The following is a 13,363-nucleotide window of genomic DNA, read 5'->3' as shown; positions in this document are numbered from 1 at the left end:
AAAAGGAAAGGGATTCAAATATTCTCTTGTTTGTTTAGGGGGATAGAGATAACATAGGAGACGGGGATAGGGATAAAAATACAAGTTATCCCTCCAAAATAATAACTAGGGGAGGTGGTATAAGGGTTGGGGACAAAACAAAGGAGGTAAAATACATTTTTACCCTTAATGAAAGAAAGAATGAAGAAAGAGGAGATATATGAGTAAGGGTAGTTAAGTAACTTTCTTACTTATCCCAATATAATTCCCAATTCATACCAAACAAAGGACAACCTCTTTTTTATCCTTATGCCAAAATTTATCCCACCCTTTTATCCTCTTTATCCCTATCCTTCATACCAAACATCCCGTAAGGTTTTGTATGGGAAGTAACCCACCCATGGTAAATCTTCGTCAAATTATGATACTAACGGCCGTTTCCTAGTACAATTACAAACATGTCCTCCCATTTTATACCTAATATTATGAAAACACTCCCGGATAAACATGTTAGGTTTATCTAGGAGATAAACTTGAATTCTCTCAAAAATAAGGGAAAGCAACATATTCCTCCAACCTCTTTACCTCCTTTTTTTTTTTTTATATTACTTCCCTCTCATCCATTCTCACATTCCCACTTTTATTTTTTATTTTTCTTGAACTTTTCTTGTATGCAACCAAACAAAGAAAATTAATTTACAATTATGCTTTTCCTTGAAAATATGTCTTCCATGAAAACTAATTTTCTATTGAAAATGTTTTAAATTAAACCAAACGGGGCCTTAGTAAGTTATTACTTCATATTCTAAAGGTCCAAATTTTTTCTAAGAGATCATAACTTAAAAAAATATCTTAGGAAATATATCTTTTTTATTAGGTTTTTTTTTAATATCTAAGAATATTTTGGTTTCTTGATAAAAAAAAAAAAAAAAATAAATAAAAAACAATTTTATAATTAAAAAATAAATGTAATAGGTAATTATCTAATTGAAGGTTATAGCATGAAAAAAAAAAAACAATTACAAAAAAAAAAAAGTATGTACAAACGTGAAGGATTGGGGTTTTAGCTGTGGTGAGAAGTTGGAAAAAAAAACTCTTAAAATATATAATAGATTTATTTATATAATTTTAAAAGTCATAATAGCTCTATGAGCATCTTTTCTTTCAAAAGAAAATAAAATGTCATAACAATAACAATAATAATAATAATAATAATAATAATAATAATAATAATTATCGTCTCAAAAACATACAAAGTCATACAACCTGATTAGGGGATTTTTATCCTCCAATCACCGTCTGACAAGTGGACCAACCAGGTTCCGCCACGTGTCCTTCACGTAGGCCAATAGGAGCCTGCCACGTGTCAATCACAGATACGTCCTCTGCGGACCAATTGAGACACGCCATGTGTCCACCCATGCCAAATGGGAAAACCGGCCACCAAGGCCCAATCCTGTTTAGAAGCCCGGTCAGCCCTAGGTTTACCCTAAACCTAGAGAGTGGCACGCTTCTCAAGACTATAAATACTCCTCTTAATCCTCATTAAGAGGAGAGAGAAAAAAGAGAGAGAACTCTAATAACACACGGATTATACATTAAACACTCTCACCTAGAGAGACTAAACCACTTTAATTTCCGCACTCATTACTCCTTAATCAGGGACTAACTTGACCGTTGGAGGCGGAGCTCTCAGGAGTCTCCGTTATTTTGCAGGTACAGGCGGCCGGTTCCAGTCTCGGTGTTGTAACTCTCCCGCAGGACATCAGAAAACCCCGAAACATTTTGGCGCCGTCTGTGGGGAGAGTACTTCTGAGATGGCATCCAAGTCTGTACCGACTCCTGAAGAAAGGCGTCCCCTAAACGACCCTCAAGTTCAGTCGGACCATGACACTGACAGTGAATTTGAAGTGAAAACTCATACAGCTCCAGACGGGACCCTAAGGGCCCGACGTACCCGTCATACCGAAAGGAGGGAACGGGAGCATCTTCAAACAGGAAGCGAGCCAGCAGGCGCACCGCCTGCTCGGCAACAGCCGACTGATGGATCTGCTCCCATCACAAGGAACGAACTCATGACCTTCATGAGGGACTTCAAGGGAGAGATTCAAGAATTGATCAACAAAAAGCCGCCTGCTTCAGTCAGAGAGCAGTCGGCCAAAAAACCTTCCACTTCACTGAAGAGGAAGCCAGTTCAAGGGCGAGAGGCGACTCCTCATCCTAAATCCAAGAAGCGGGAGCCACTTGCTCTTGATTTCACAAAATTCCGTTATCCTACGGGAAATAGGAAACCTGTTCGTCACATTCAGGCGGACGGGTCGAAGAAAACATACACAGACGCTCGTCTGCTGTTAGAACAGAAGAAGAGTGACCGACTGTCAGAGTCGGCCTCTACTTCAAATTTTCAAGAAAGTTTACAAAATACCTCGATGAGGCATACTCAGTCGTACCATGAGAGTCAGTCAGGCGGTACCTCCCGTCAGTCCGGCTTTCATAGTGCCCAGGCGGTACCAAACTTACCATTTGTGCCGCAACAACAGTATTTTATGCAGCCACCTCCATTTGGTGGACCTGCAGCAAAAAACGTCCAACCTATGGACTGGCAGCTACGGTTGCTTAGACTTGGTGAACAGCCGTCGGCCTTCTCCAAGGAAATTACTGAAGCCGCTCAGCCGGCCAAAGTAAAAAATGTACTAGTAGGCGCCTATGACGGCACTACTAACCCAGAAGACCATCTGATGGCATTCACCAACCTGATGTACCTTCAAGGGTTGGATGATCCCACCTGGTGCAAGTGTTTCCCAGCGACTCTCAAGGGAATCGCACAGCAATGGTTCAGCAACCTGCCGACTGGTTGTGTAAACAGTTTCAGGACGCTTGCTTACTTATTTGCCTCCAACTTCGCCATGAACATCCCTGCAAAGAAAACGACCCTTGATTTGGGAACAATTCAGTAGGGCGAGAAGGAGGGGCTTCGTTCTTACATCAGGCGGTTCAACCTGATGAGAATACAGATTCAAGGGTTACCGGATGAGGTAGCTTATACTGACTTTTTTAGAGGTCTCAAAGACGGGTCTACCTTCAAATTTGACTTAGTTCGAAAAAGGGTGGCGACTCTTCAAGAGGCCTTGATTGAAGCAGAAGCCTATATACAGGCGACTAATCTGTGTACGATAAAACAGTCGGACGGGAAAAGGTTCGACAAAAGAGAAGGACGACAGAAACAGTCGTCTAACAAAGAGGAGAAAAGAAAAGAGGTCTGGGCGGCCGATTCCTCTAAACAGCCGGCCCAGAAGAAGAAAAAAGAATTCAAACCATACTCCCCAAAGTATGTGTTTAACAAGGATAACCAGTTTATCCTAAAAGAAATAAAGGGACGGTTCTCAATTGAGAAGCCGGTCCCCATGAAGGGTTCTGCAAACAATCGGAACCAAGACAAAATCTGTGCTTATCATGATGACGTTGGTCATCACACCAATGACTGCATCAGTCTCATGCGGTACGTAGACCGCTTGGCTGAGCAAGGTGATCTTGACACTTATGTCAAGAAATCTACGGGGAACACTTCCTCCAAAAAGCAGTCGGCCAAAAAGAATCAACAGGCCGACAGCTCCGATACAGATGATGCAGTCGTCTACACCATTGCAGGCGGCTTCTCAGGAGGCGGCCCCACTATTAGGGGCAACAAAGATAATATAAGGCGGTTAGATGTAAATTCCGTTCACCAAGAACGGCCGTCCAAATATACATTTCCTGAGATTGTCATCACTGAAGAGGATCTAGGAGGGGTAAGGGGGCCGCATGACGACCCTCTCGTTATTGAATGTAAAGTGGCCAACCAGAGAGTTGGCCGAATCCTCATAGATACCGGGAGCTCCTCAGATCTCATCAGCAGCAAATGTCTGTCAAAACTGAAATATCAGACGGACTGCATACATCCGGCCTCTCACCCTTTAATAGGGTTTGGAGGAGGAGTCGTCCACCCACTGGGACGAGTAGATTTACCCATTCGCCTGGGCGAAAAAGGGGAAGGACGACACATGGTAGTCCGGTTCCTAGTAGTAGAGGAACTCTCGGCCTACAACATGATTCTGGGTCGACCAACCCTGAATAATTCCAAGGCTGTTATAATCCCGTCTCTTATGCTGCTTAAATTTGAGAGGGATAATGGAACAGTCGGCTCCCTAAGGGGAGATCAGAGGATGGCCCGAGAGTGTTATCTCTCGGATGTCAAGCCCACTGTTATGGCCACTGGGTCAAGTGGAGAAAAAACAGACCTTGACAATGTCAAGGAGAGTGCGCCTGTCCAAGAAACAGGCGACAAAAAGAGAAAGGCGTCCCAGACAGAGTCCGCAAGAAAAGCAAGAAAATAGCAATCATTGGCAGAGGAGCGGCCGGATGAGTTCCGCCCTCAGCCGGCTGGTGAGCATGCGGACCTATTCTTAGACGACTCACGTCCTGACCGAACAGTCACAGTTGGGACGACTGCTCTGAGAAACCTTGGTGACGACTTTCACAACCTATTGAAAGAATACAAGGACATCTTTGCATTTGAAGTCCATGAAATGCCAGGCATTAGTCCTGATCTGGCAGTACATAAACTCGCTGTGGATCCGAAAAAGAAGCCGGTACGGCAAAAGAAGCGGAACCATGGCGAAGAAAGAAGTCAGGCGGCAGCCGCCGAAGTTAAAAAATTACTTGATGCAGGGTTCATTCGGCAATGTTACTTCCCAGACTGGGTTGCAAATGTGGTTCTTGTTAAAAAGCCGAATGGTACCTGGCGAATGTGTGTAGACTACACAGACTTGAATAAGGCGTGCCCCAAAGACAGTTACCCTCTGCCTAAAATGGATAGCCTGGTCGACTCAACAGCCGGCCATGCTTTGATGAGCTTTATGGACGCCTACTCTGGTTTCCATCAAATTCCTTTGTGGAAGAAAGATCAGGAGAAGACGGCCTTCGTCACTGATCAGGGGTTATACTGTTACACGGTCATGCCGTTTGGTCTTAAGAATGCCCCGGCCACCTTCCAACGTATGATAAACACTGTGTTCTTTGATCAACTTGGGAGAAATGTCGAGGCATATATTGATGATATGATTGTCAAGTCTAAACTTCAGACAGATCATCTGTCGGACCTCCGAGAAACTTTCGCCACACTCAGGCGGCACCATGTCATGCTCAATCCCAAGAAATGTGTATTTGGAGTTGAGTCTGGGAAATTTCTCGGATTCCTTATCAATCAGAGAGGAATAGAGGCGAACCCTGAGAAGGTACAGGCGGTCATCGACATGCAGTCACCCCGTACCGTCCGAGAGGTTCAGAAATTAACAGGTTGTCTGGCGGCCTTGGGGAGATTCCTAAGCCGATCAGGCGACAAATGCCTATACTTTTTCCAGGCAATTAAGAAAAAGGCAAGGTTTGAATGGGGGCCGGATGCTGAGGCCGCCTTCCAGAAATTAAAAGTTCACTTGCATTCCTTGCCGAGGCTGGTCAGCCCTTTGCCCAAAGAGGATCTCTACATGTACCTGGCCGTCTCTGATCATGCATTAAGCGCTGTGCTCCTTGCTGAAAGGGACGGCTGTCAGCTCCCGGTCTACTTTGTCAGTCACGTACTGAAAAATGCCGAGTTGAGGTATCCCCTAGTGGAGAAATTTGGTCTTGCACTCTTCATGGCTGATAAAAGGAGAACTTCACAAAAGGGGGTACCTACAACCCTTCTTAAAGTGTGTTACTCCTGAAAAGGGACGAGAGATACTAGACGATCTCCACTCTGGTTACTGTGCTTCACATATAGGTGGAAGGACGCTTGCTCAACGGGCAAGGCGCCAGGGCTACTTCTGGCCTACCTTAGAAGCTGATGCTATGGAGATGGTGAAAAAATGTGACAAGTGCCAAAGGTTTGGCAAATTAATTCACCGTCCGGCCACTGACCTCACTACTATTCACAGCCCACTACCGTTTGCTAAGTGGGGCATGGACATTCTGGGTCCATATACGCCTGCTACAGGCGGCAGAAGGTACATACTTGTTGTCGTTGACTACTTCACTAAATGGGTAGAGGCAGAGGCTGTAAAGGGAATCAAGACGAAAGATGTAATTTCATTCATTTGGAAAAACGTCATCACTCGGTTCGGGGTTCCCATGTCTATGGTTTTTGATAATGGTCCCCAATTTGAGACGCTTGTTCTCAAAAGCTGGTTGGGAGACCAAGGAATTGCACACTACTTTGCATCTGTCGGCCGTCCACAAGCAAACGGCCAGGTAGAAGCCTTTAAGAAAATCATCTCAGACGGTCTCAAGAAAAAGATTGAACGAGCAGGCGGCCTATGGGCGGATGAACTACCACATGTTCTCTGGGCCATTAGGACGACTGAAAAAGGGGCGACTGGAGAAACTCCATTCCTCCTAACTTATGGTGCGGAAGCTGTCCTTCCAATAGAACACTACGAGCCGACTCTTCGAGTAATGCTATATGACGAAGAGGCAAACTGGGAAGCCATGCGCCTGGCATTAGACTCACTTCCTGAAAAGAGGGGCAATGCTGTTTTGCGCCATGAGATCTATCGCCTGAGAATGACTAGATCATACAACAAAAAAGTACACAGGCGTCCACTCAAAGTAGGGGACTTTGTACTTAGAAAAATGGAAGCAGTTGGTAGGGCTAATGAGTCTGGCAAACTAACTCCCAACTGGGAAGGACCCTACCGAATCTATGAGGAAGTCAGGGACGGTACCTACCGTCTGGAAACACCAGACGGACAACCGTTGCCTCGAACCTGGAATGTAGATAACCTTAAAAAATATTTCTTCTGAATGATGTAAAGTAAAGAGCTACTTAATAAAGTTTGCACTTACTATTCAATTTTGTATTACGAGGGGCATGCCGTCTGTACCTTTACAGTCGGCTACTCTCCATGGAGTTTCACTCTATCTTCAGAGGGGCATGCCGTCTGTACCTTTACAGTCGGCTACTCTCCATTGAGTTTTTCACTCCCTCTTCAGAGGGGCATGCCGTCTGTTCCTTTACAGTCGGCTACTCTCCATCGAGTATTTTACTCACAATACTTAGCTAAAAAGATTAGGGCCTGGCCGACCCTGTGCATACAGGCGGCTACCCATTCTTTTACTTAGCACCTACGTTCACCAAGAACTTACCAAGGCAACCGGCCGAATGATCAGACCAGGCGCCAAGCCACCTGATCAATTTACAAAACTAATACGACCTGTCCCAACATCATAGCAGGCGTCCGACGGCATCCCTCCGGATGAAATTCGTCGCAGAGAGCAGCTCCCTTTTGGGTGGAACATTGTTCTATAAACTAATTACACGGCACCTATACGACTGTCCCCAAGGGCAACCACGTAGCCGTTTTTGAGACAAGGATAACTCTATCACTAACCAAACCAGTGGTAGCAGTTGACATCTGAGTCAGATGACCGCCTGTATTACTTGGGATAAATGCAGGGGGTACCTATTGAGTTAATAGCCAACAAACATTGGCGAATCAAGGGGACTAGCCGGCCTACGCTGCCTGGTACCTCTACTTCTCAAACATAAGTGGCGGCGACTGAGTAACTCCAACGTTAACTCATAGTCACTCCTTCAAACTTGGTATGGAACCTAAAAAGTTTGAGTCGTCCGCCTGTTTTAAACAAACAAGGGCACTCAAACCCCTATTCCTACTAGGTAACCTATTGAGTTAATAGCCAACAAACATTGGCAAACCAAGAGGATCAGCCGGCCTCCGTCGCCTGGTACCTCTACTACTCAATCTAGAGTGTGACGAAGACTAAGTAACTCTTATGTTAACTTAATAGTCACTCAAACTTAGTATGGAGCCTAAAAGGTATGAGTCGTCCGCCTGCTTTTAACAAACAGGGGCTCTCAACCACTACTCTTGCTAGGTTAACAAATTACGAGTTGAAAGCCAACATTGGCAATACAGGGAAACAACCGGTACCCGCCGCTTGTTAACCTACTTAATTCCTTGGCGACTGAATAAATGGTAATACTATTTACTCGGTCGGACCGATTGAATAAATGGCCGACTGATCGCCCAGCTTGGAAACAGACAACCAGTCGTCCAGGGGCATAGGCGGACCATCCGTACCTGTCTACAATCGGCCATGCAAAACAGTCGATATAGTGTACAATGCAATATCAAATATTCAACACAGACAAATTTCAAGCAAAATGATTTCATTAATGAAGATAAAAATATTCAGAACCCCGGCCCCCTGGCCGGGTAAATACAATCAAACGGCACGCAGGCCGTGGAAAGAATACATAAAGCTTAAGAAGGGGGCAGTTCAGTATTAGCAGTTGCCGCCTGGTCAGCACTCTTCTTGCTGGACTCGGCTTCAGCTGCACCCTCTTTTGATGCCTTACCCCCAAGTGGCACAAGCGCCACAACCGGCTCATCCTCAACCAAGGCTTCCTCCAACGCCTCGTCCTCAGCAGCCGCCAGGATCTCTTGATTATATATTTCAGAACACTGACGGTACGTTTTTTCCCACGAGGCAAAGTCGGCACTGGGGAAGAGGCGGCTCCAGGTCATGCGCTGGATCTGGGAAGAGTCTTCAATCATCTCTCGGACGAGCTCTCTCTTCTCTTGCTCAGCCTTCTCCGTGAGCTCTCTCTTCTCTTGCTCAGCCTTCTCCGAGAGCTCCTTGGTTAGACTCTTCTCCTGGGTCACCAGGCGTTCTTTTACGTTAGCCAAGGATTTTTCCATGGCATCGTATGAGAGTATCTTTTGGCGGAGAGGTTTAAGCTCGGCCTTGAGGTTGGAGACGGTCGCCTCCAGCTCGTTGTTCCGCTTCTGGCCGCCTCTAACTGGGCCCGGATAGCGGCGGTAGCCTGCGCCTGATAATAAAGAATATCAATTGTCAGAACTTCATTTTGGGCAATTTGAAACATTGCCTTGTCACAGTTAGAGGCGGCCATAGCTTTTGCAGCCTTTACCTCTTTGTTTTTCCGATCAAGCGGCTTGCGAAGGCCGTTCACTCGGAGCAGGGCCTAAGTAAAAAGGGAACAGACGTCAGTTTCCAAACAAGATAACAGGCGTCCTGGAACTCAAATACAAACAATGCTAAGTATACCTCAGCAAGGACCCCTGCAATCCCATCAAGGTCAAGGGTGCCGACACCCCTGACCGCCTCCCTTTCAGATGGAGGAACTGCTTTGATCATGGACTTGGCTACCTCTACCAAGTCAGGTTCCTGAGGGCCGGCTGCATCAAGCGTAAAAAAGCAAGTTAGACCTAGTCAAGAAGAAAGCAAGTGAAGGTTTTTACAAGTAATTGTCCATACTTCTAGGCGGCCCCGCCGGAGTTTTAGAAGAAGTGGCCGGCTGCTTTTCAGCCGCCACTGTTTTCCTGGAAGACCCAGGAGAGCTTGCAACAGTCGTCCTCCGGGCCTTGGGGTCCGGCTGTTGCGAGGAAGAAGCTCTTGGAGTGCCCGACTGAAAAAAAAAAAAAAAAAAAAAGAAAAAAGTTAGTATATGCATAAGACAACAACTCCTAAAAGAGGAAGAGTTTCGAGGCCTACCAAGGGTGCCCCCTTGTTGGGGGAGTCGGTACAGGACTGTTTCATGAGAGAGGCCCGCAACATGGCCGCCGCAGTCTTGGATGCTGTTATTTTACTCATGGCGTCAGCTGCAAAAAATAAACAGCAAAGTTAGTAAAAATCTCAAGTAAACAAGGCGTGAAAAACAGAGTATTTGTCAGGCCGGCTACCTCTAGAGCACCGACTGCTGAGGCCACAGGCGGCCAAAAAGTACTCGTCATAGAGCCACTTGAAGCTCGGGACGCAGTTCAGGGGTACTTGCTCTCGTACCCCTGAAGTAGAGTTCACCCTAGTCTCTACTTTGAAGAGTCCTTTGTCTAGGATCTCTTTTTTAGCCTTTGGGGGAACAGGTGGCATGCTGCGGCCGCCTGCGAGAAGAGGCGGATCCCTATTCCACTTGTTAAAGCGTTTGTTCAGCTCCGTGTCTGAACCCTCGATGATAAGGAAGGTGTTCCGCCAATCCTTCCATTTGTTCGCCTTACCTCTCGTCATGAGGTAACCCCTATGGCTTGTTAATTGATACCAGCCGGTACCGCCCGACTTAGGGGTCCGGCTGAGATAGTTCATGTGGGCGAAAGCCTCGAAGCTTGGCTCCACCCCGTACATTTCGCACCCGGCCACATAGCCGAGTACGTTTACCCAAGAGTTGGGGGCTAACTGCCATAACCCCAAATCATACCCATCTAAAATCCGCTGAACAGCCGGATGTAATGGGAAGCGCAGTCCAGCTTTGATGGCCGCCACATAGCAGCCAAAGCAGCCGTCATCATAGCTGGTACCAGCCGGCCAGACGACAGTGTCTTCTGGATCCGGCACGAATAGTAAATATTCCGGGCCTATTCTGTGGTTAGCAATAAAGCTCTCCACTTTGTCTTGCATGGTTGCGATCCGGCCCCGGGGTACCGTGCAGTAGTAGGGGGTGTTCTCCTCTCTGTGAGAGGCGGACGGCTCCGCCCAATTGTCCCCTTTCTCAACTGCATGAGAAAGCCTCGCCTCTTGTAGGCGACTGTTTCTCTCTTCTGAGCCTGGAGAACTGTGGCCAGAAGAGCTGGACTCGGACTCGTCCTCTGACGAGTCCGAAGAGGACGACTCCTCCCCTCTCCCAGAGGGGCCCGCCTCCTCTCCCTTAGAAGGAGCAGGAGGAAAATTAGACATATCAACGGTAAGATGGGAAGGGACCACCTTGGCCCCTCTCTCAGAACTGTCGGCTTGGCAGCCGCCTCGTTTCAATTCTACATCTGGCGCCTGGTCAGATGTTTCACTAAGGAGCACCCTTTGGGAGGAGCCGTCTGAGTTTGATATCATGGCAGTCTTTTTTGTTCTGGCCATCACGTTCTGCATAGACACAGATACAGTCGGACTTTGTATAAAGGGCAAAGATGGGTCCAGAAAAGGGCAGGCGGCACTCCTAGTCCTAGATTCAGCCGTCCCCGGTGACCGGCTGATCACTAACTTAGGTCGTGTCGTGTGCTTCCGTGGTGCCATTTCAAAAAATAAAAAGAAAATTAAGAGTAAGAGAACTGAGTTACCTGAACGAGTGACGGTTGATGAAGTTCTGGAAATCCGGGTCAGTCGGCTTGTCAGAACAGGCGGTAGGCAGAAAAGGTCCGAAATGTCAGAGCAAGTTCAGGAGTCCGAATGTTCTCGCAAAGTTCTCAAATGTGAAAATGACCGAAGTCAGCACTTCCTTATATAGGCAAAGTGAGAAGGCGAATGGTCGCTTTCAAATTCAAAATGTGGGCGGGAAAATCTCTCGGCCGTTTGCAAGGTGACACCTGTAGCAGGCCGTCGCCTGTCACCGTGCGATACCTGTCACAGGCGACACGTGACCAGTCACGTGCCACCTGTGAGGGGCAAATGATTAGGGGATTTTTATCCTCCAATCACCGTCTGACAAGTGGACCAACCAGGTTCCGCCACGTGTCCTTCACGTAGGCCAATAGGAGCCTGCCACGTGTCAATCACAGATACGTCCTCTGCGGACCAATTGAGACACGCCATGTGTCCACCCATGCCAAATGGGAAAACCGGCCACCAAGGCCCAATCCTGTTTAGAAGCCCGGTCAGCCCTAGGTTTACCCTAAACCTAGAGAGTGGCACGCTTCTCAAGACTATAAATACTCCTCTTAATCCTCATTAAGAGGAGAGAGAAAAAAGAGAGAGAACTCTAATAACACACGGATTATACATTAAACACTCTCACCTAGAGAGACTAAACCACTTTAATTTCCGCACTCATTACTCCTTAATCAGGGACTAACTTGACCGTTGGAGGCGGAGCTCTCAGGAGTCTCCGTTATTTTGCAGGTACAGGCGGCCGGTTCCAGTCTCGGTGTTGTAACTCTCCCGCAGGACATCAGAAAACCCCGAAACACAACCTATTACTATTACTATTATTATTATTATTATTATTATTATTATTATTATTATTATTATTATTATTATTGTTGTTATTATTATTATTATTACGCATCTTCAAAGGCTCGTCCAAGACCAACAACACCAGCATGTCGTAATAGCATGTCGTATTAATATTATTATTATTATTATTATTATTATTATTATTATTGAACTTAAACGAACTAAACTAATCGGTTCTACAGAGAAAGTCCACAAGAACATGGCTTAAATCAACCATCGTGAAACCCTTATTTATTGAGAAATTACCGTTTTGCCACTAGATAAACAAATTTTATTTAATTTTAAATATTATTTATCAAGAAGATAATCTTTTATTTTCTCAGGAAAGTACAATAATATGAATCATAGAAAATGACAAAAGAAGGAAAATAAAAAACACATAAGAACATTGAAGAAAAACTAGAATGATGAAGCGGCTGAGGTTAATCATTAATGCAGCGTTTGTTTTGACAGAAAACATTTTTCAAAAAAATAATTTTCTCATTTTTCATTGTTTAGTTAGTATAGGAATGAAAATAATTTTCCCAAAGATGGAAAAATAGTTCTCCAACGAGTAGAAAATGTTTTTCTTGTAAAAGAAAAGCATGTCACATTTTCCTCCCTACTCTTGTACTCCTTACATTCCTTACTTCTCCTCTCATTCATATTCTCCCTCTCACTCCTATTTTCTACTTCCTATATAATTTTTCTTGTAATAAGAAAACAAACAAAGGAAAACTATTTTTGCCATTGTATTTTTCTTTGAAAATTATTTTCATAAAGGATCATTTTCCCAAAAAATTGTTATCTGTTATATCAAACGGGGTCAATAGAGCGAGTCACATAACATATTCTACGAAAAATACAAACAGAAATTAATATTGGAACTTGTACGTAAGTAATCAAACAAGAATCTGTGGTTTTTTACATTATTATGTTATGTGTAATGAGCTTGTTGAGACAGGTGAAACGAACACGATATATACAAGATTTATTTTTAATGAAATTTGCAATAATTTATGTGTAATACTATTATAAGGATGGTGCTATGATACACTATATGATAAACTACAAATAATAGTTGTACACAATACAATTTTTTGTATGCGGCCTGCTTTACCGTGCGACAGGGATTACTCAAGTTACTTGGTCAGGGGTTATTCGAGTTGTCGGGGTTACTCGAGTTTCTCGGTCAGGGGATATTCGAGTTGTCGAGGTTACTCAAGTTGTTCGGTCCGGGGTTATTTGAGTTACTCCTAACTGAGTAACCCCTCAAGTAACCCCTGACCGAGTAACCCCTCGAGTAATCTATGACCGAACCCCTCAAGTAACCCCTAACCGAGTAACCCCTCAAGTTACCCCTGACTGAGTAACCCCTCAAGTAGCCCCTAACTGAACCCTCAAATAACCCCTGACC

This window comes from Chenopodium quinoa, unplaced genomic scaffold, assembly GCF_001683475.1.
Source record: "Chenopodium quinoa cultivar QQ74 unplaced genomic scaffold, ASM168347v1, whole genome shotgun sequence".
Classification (NCBI taxonomy): Eukaryota; Viridiplantae; Streptophyta; class Magnoliopsida; order Caryophyllales; family Amaranthaceae; genus Chenopodium; species Chenopodium quinoa.
This window is presented reverse-complemented; position numbering follows the sequence as displayed.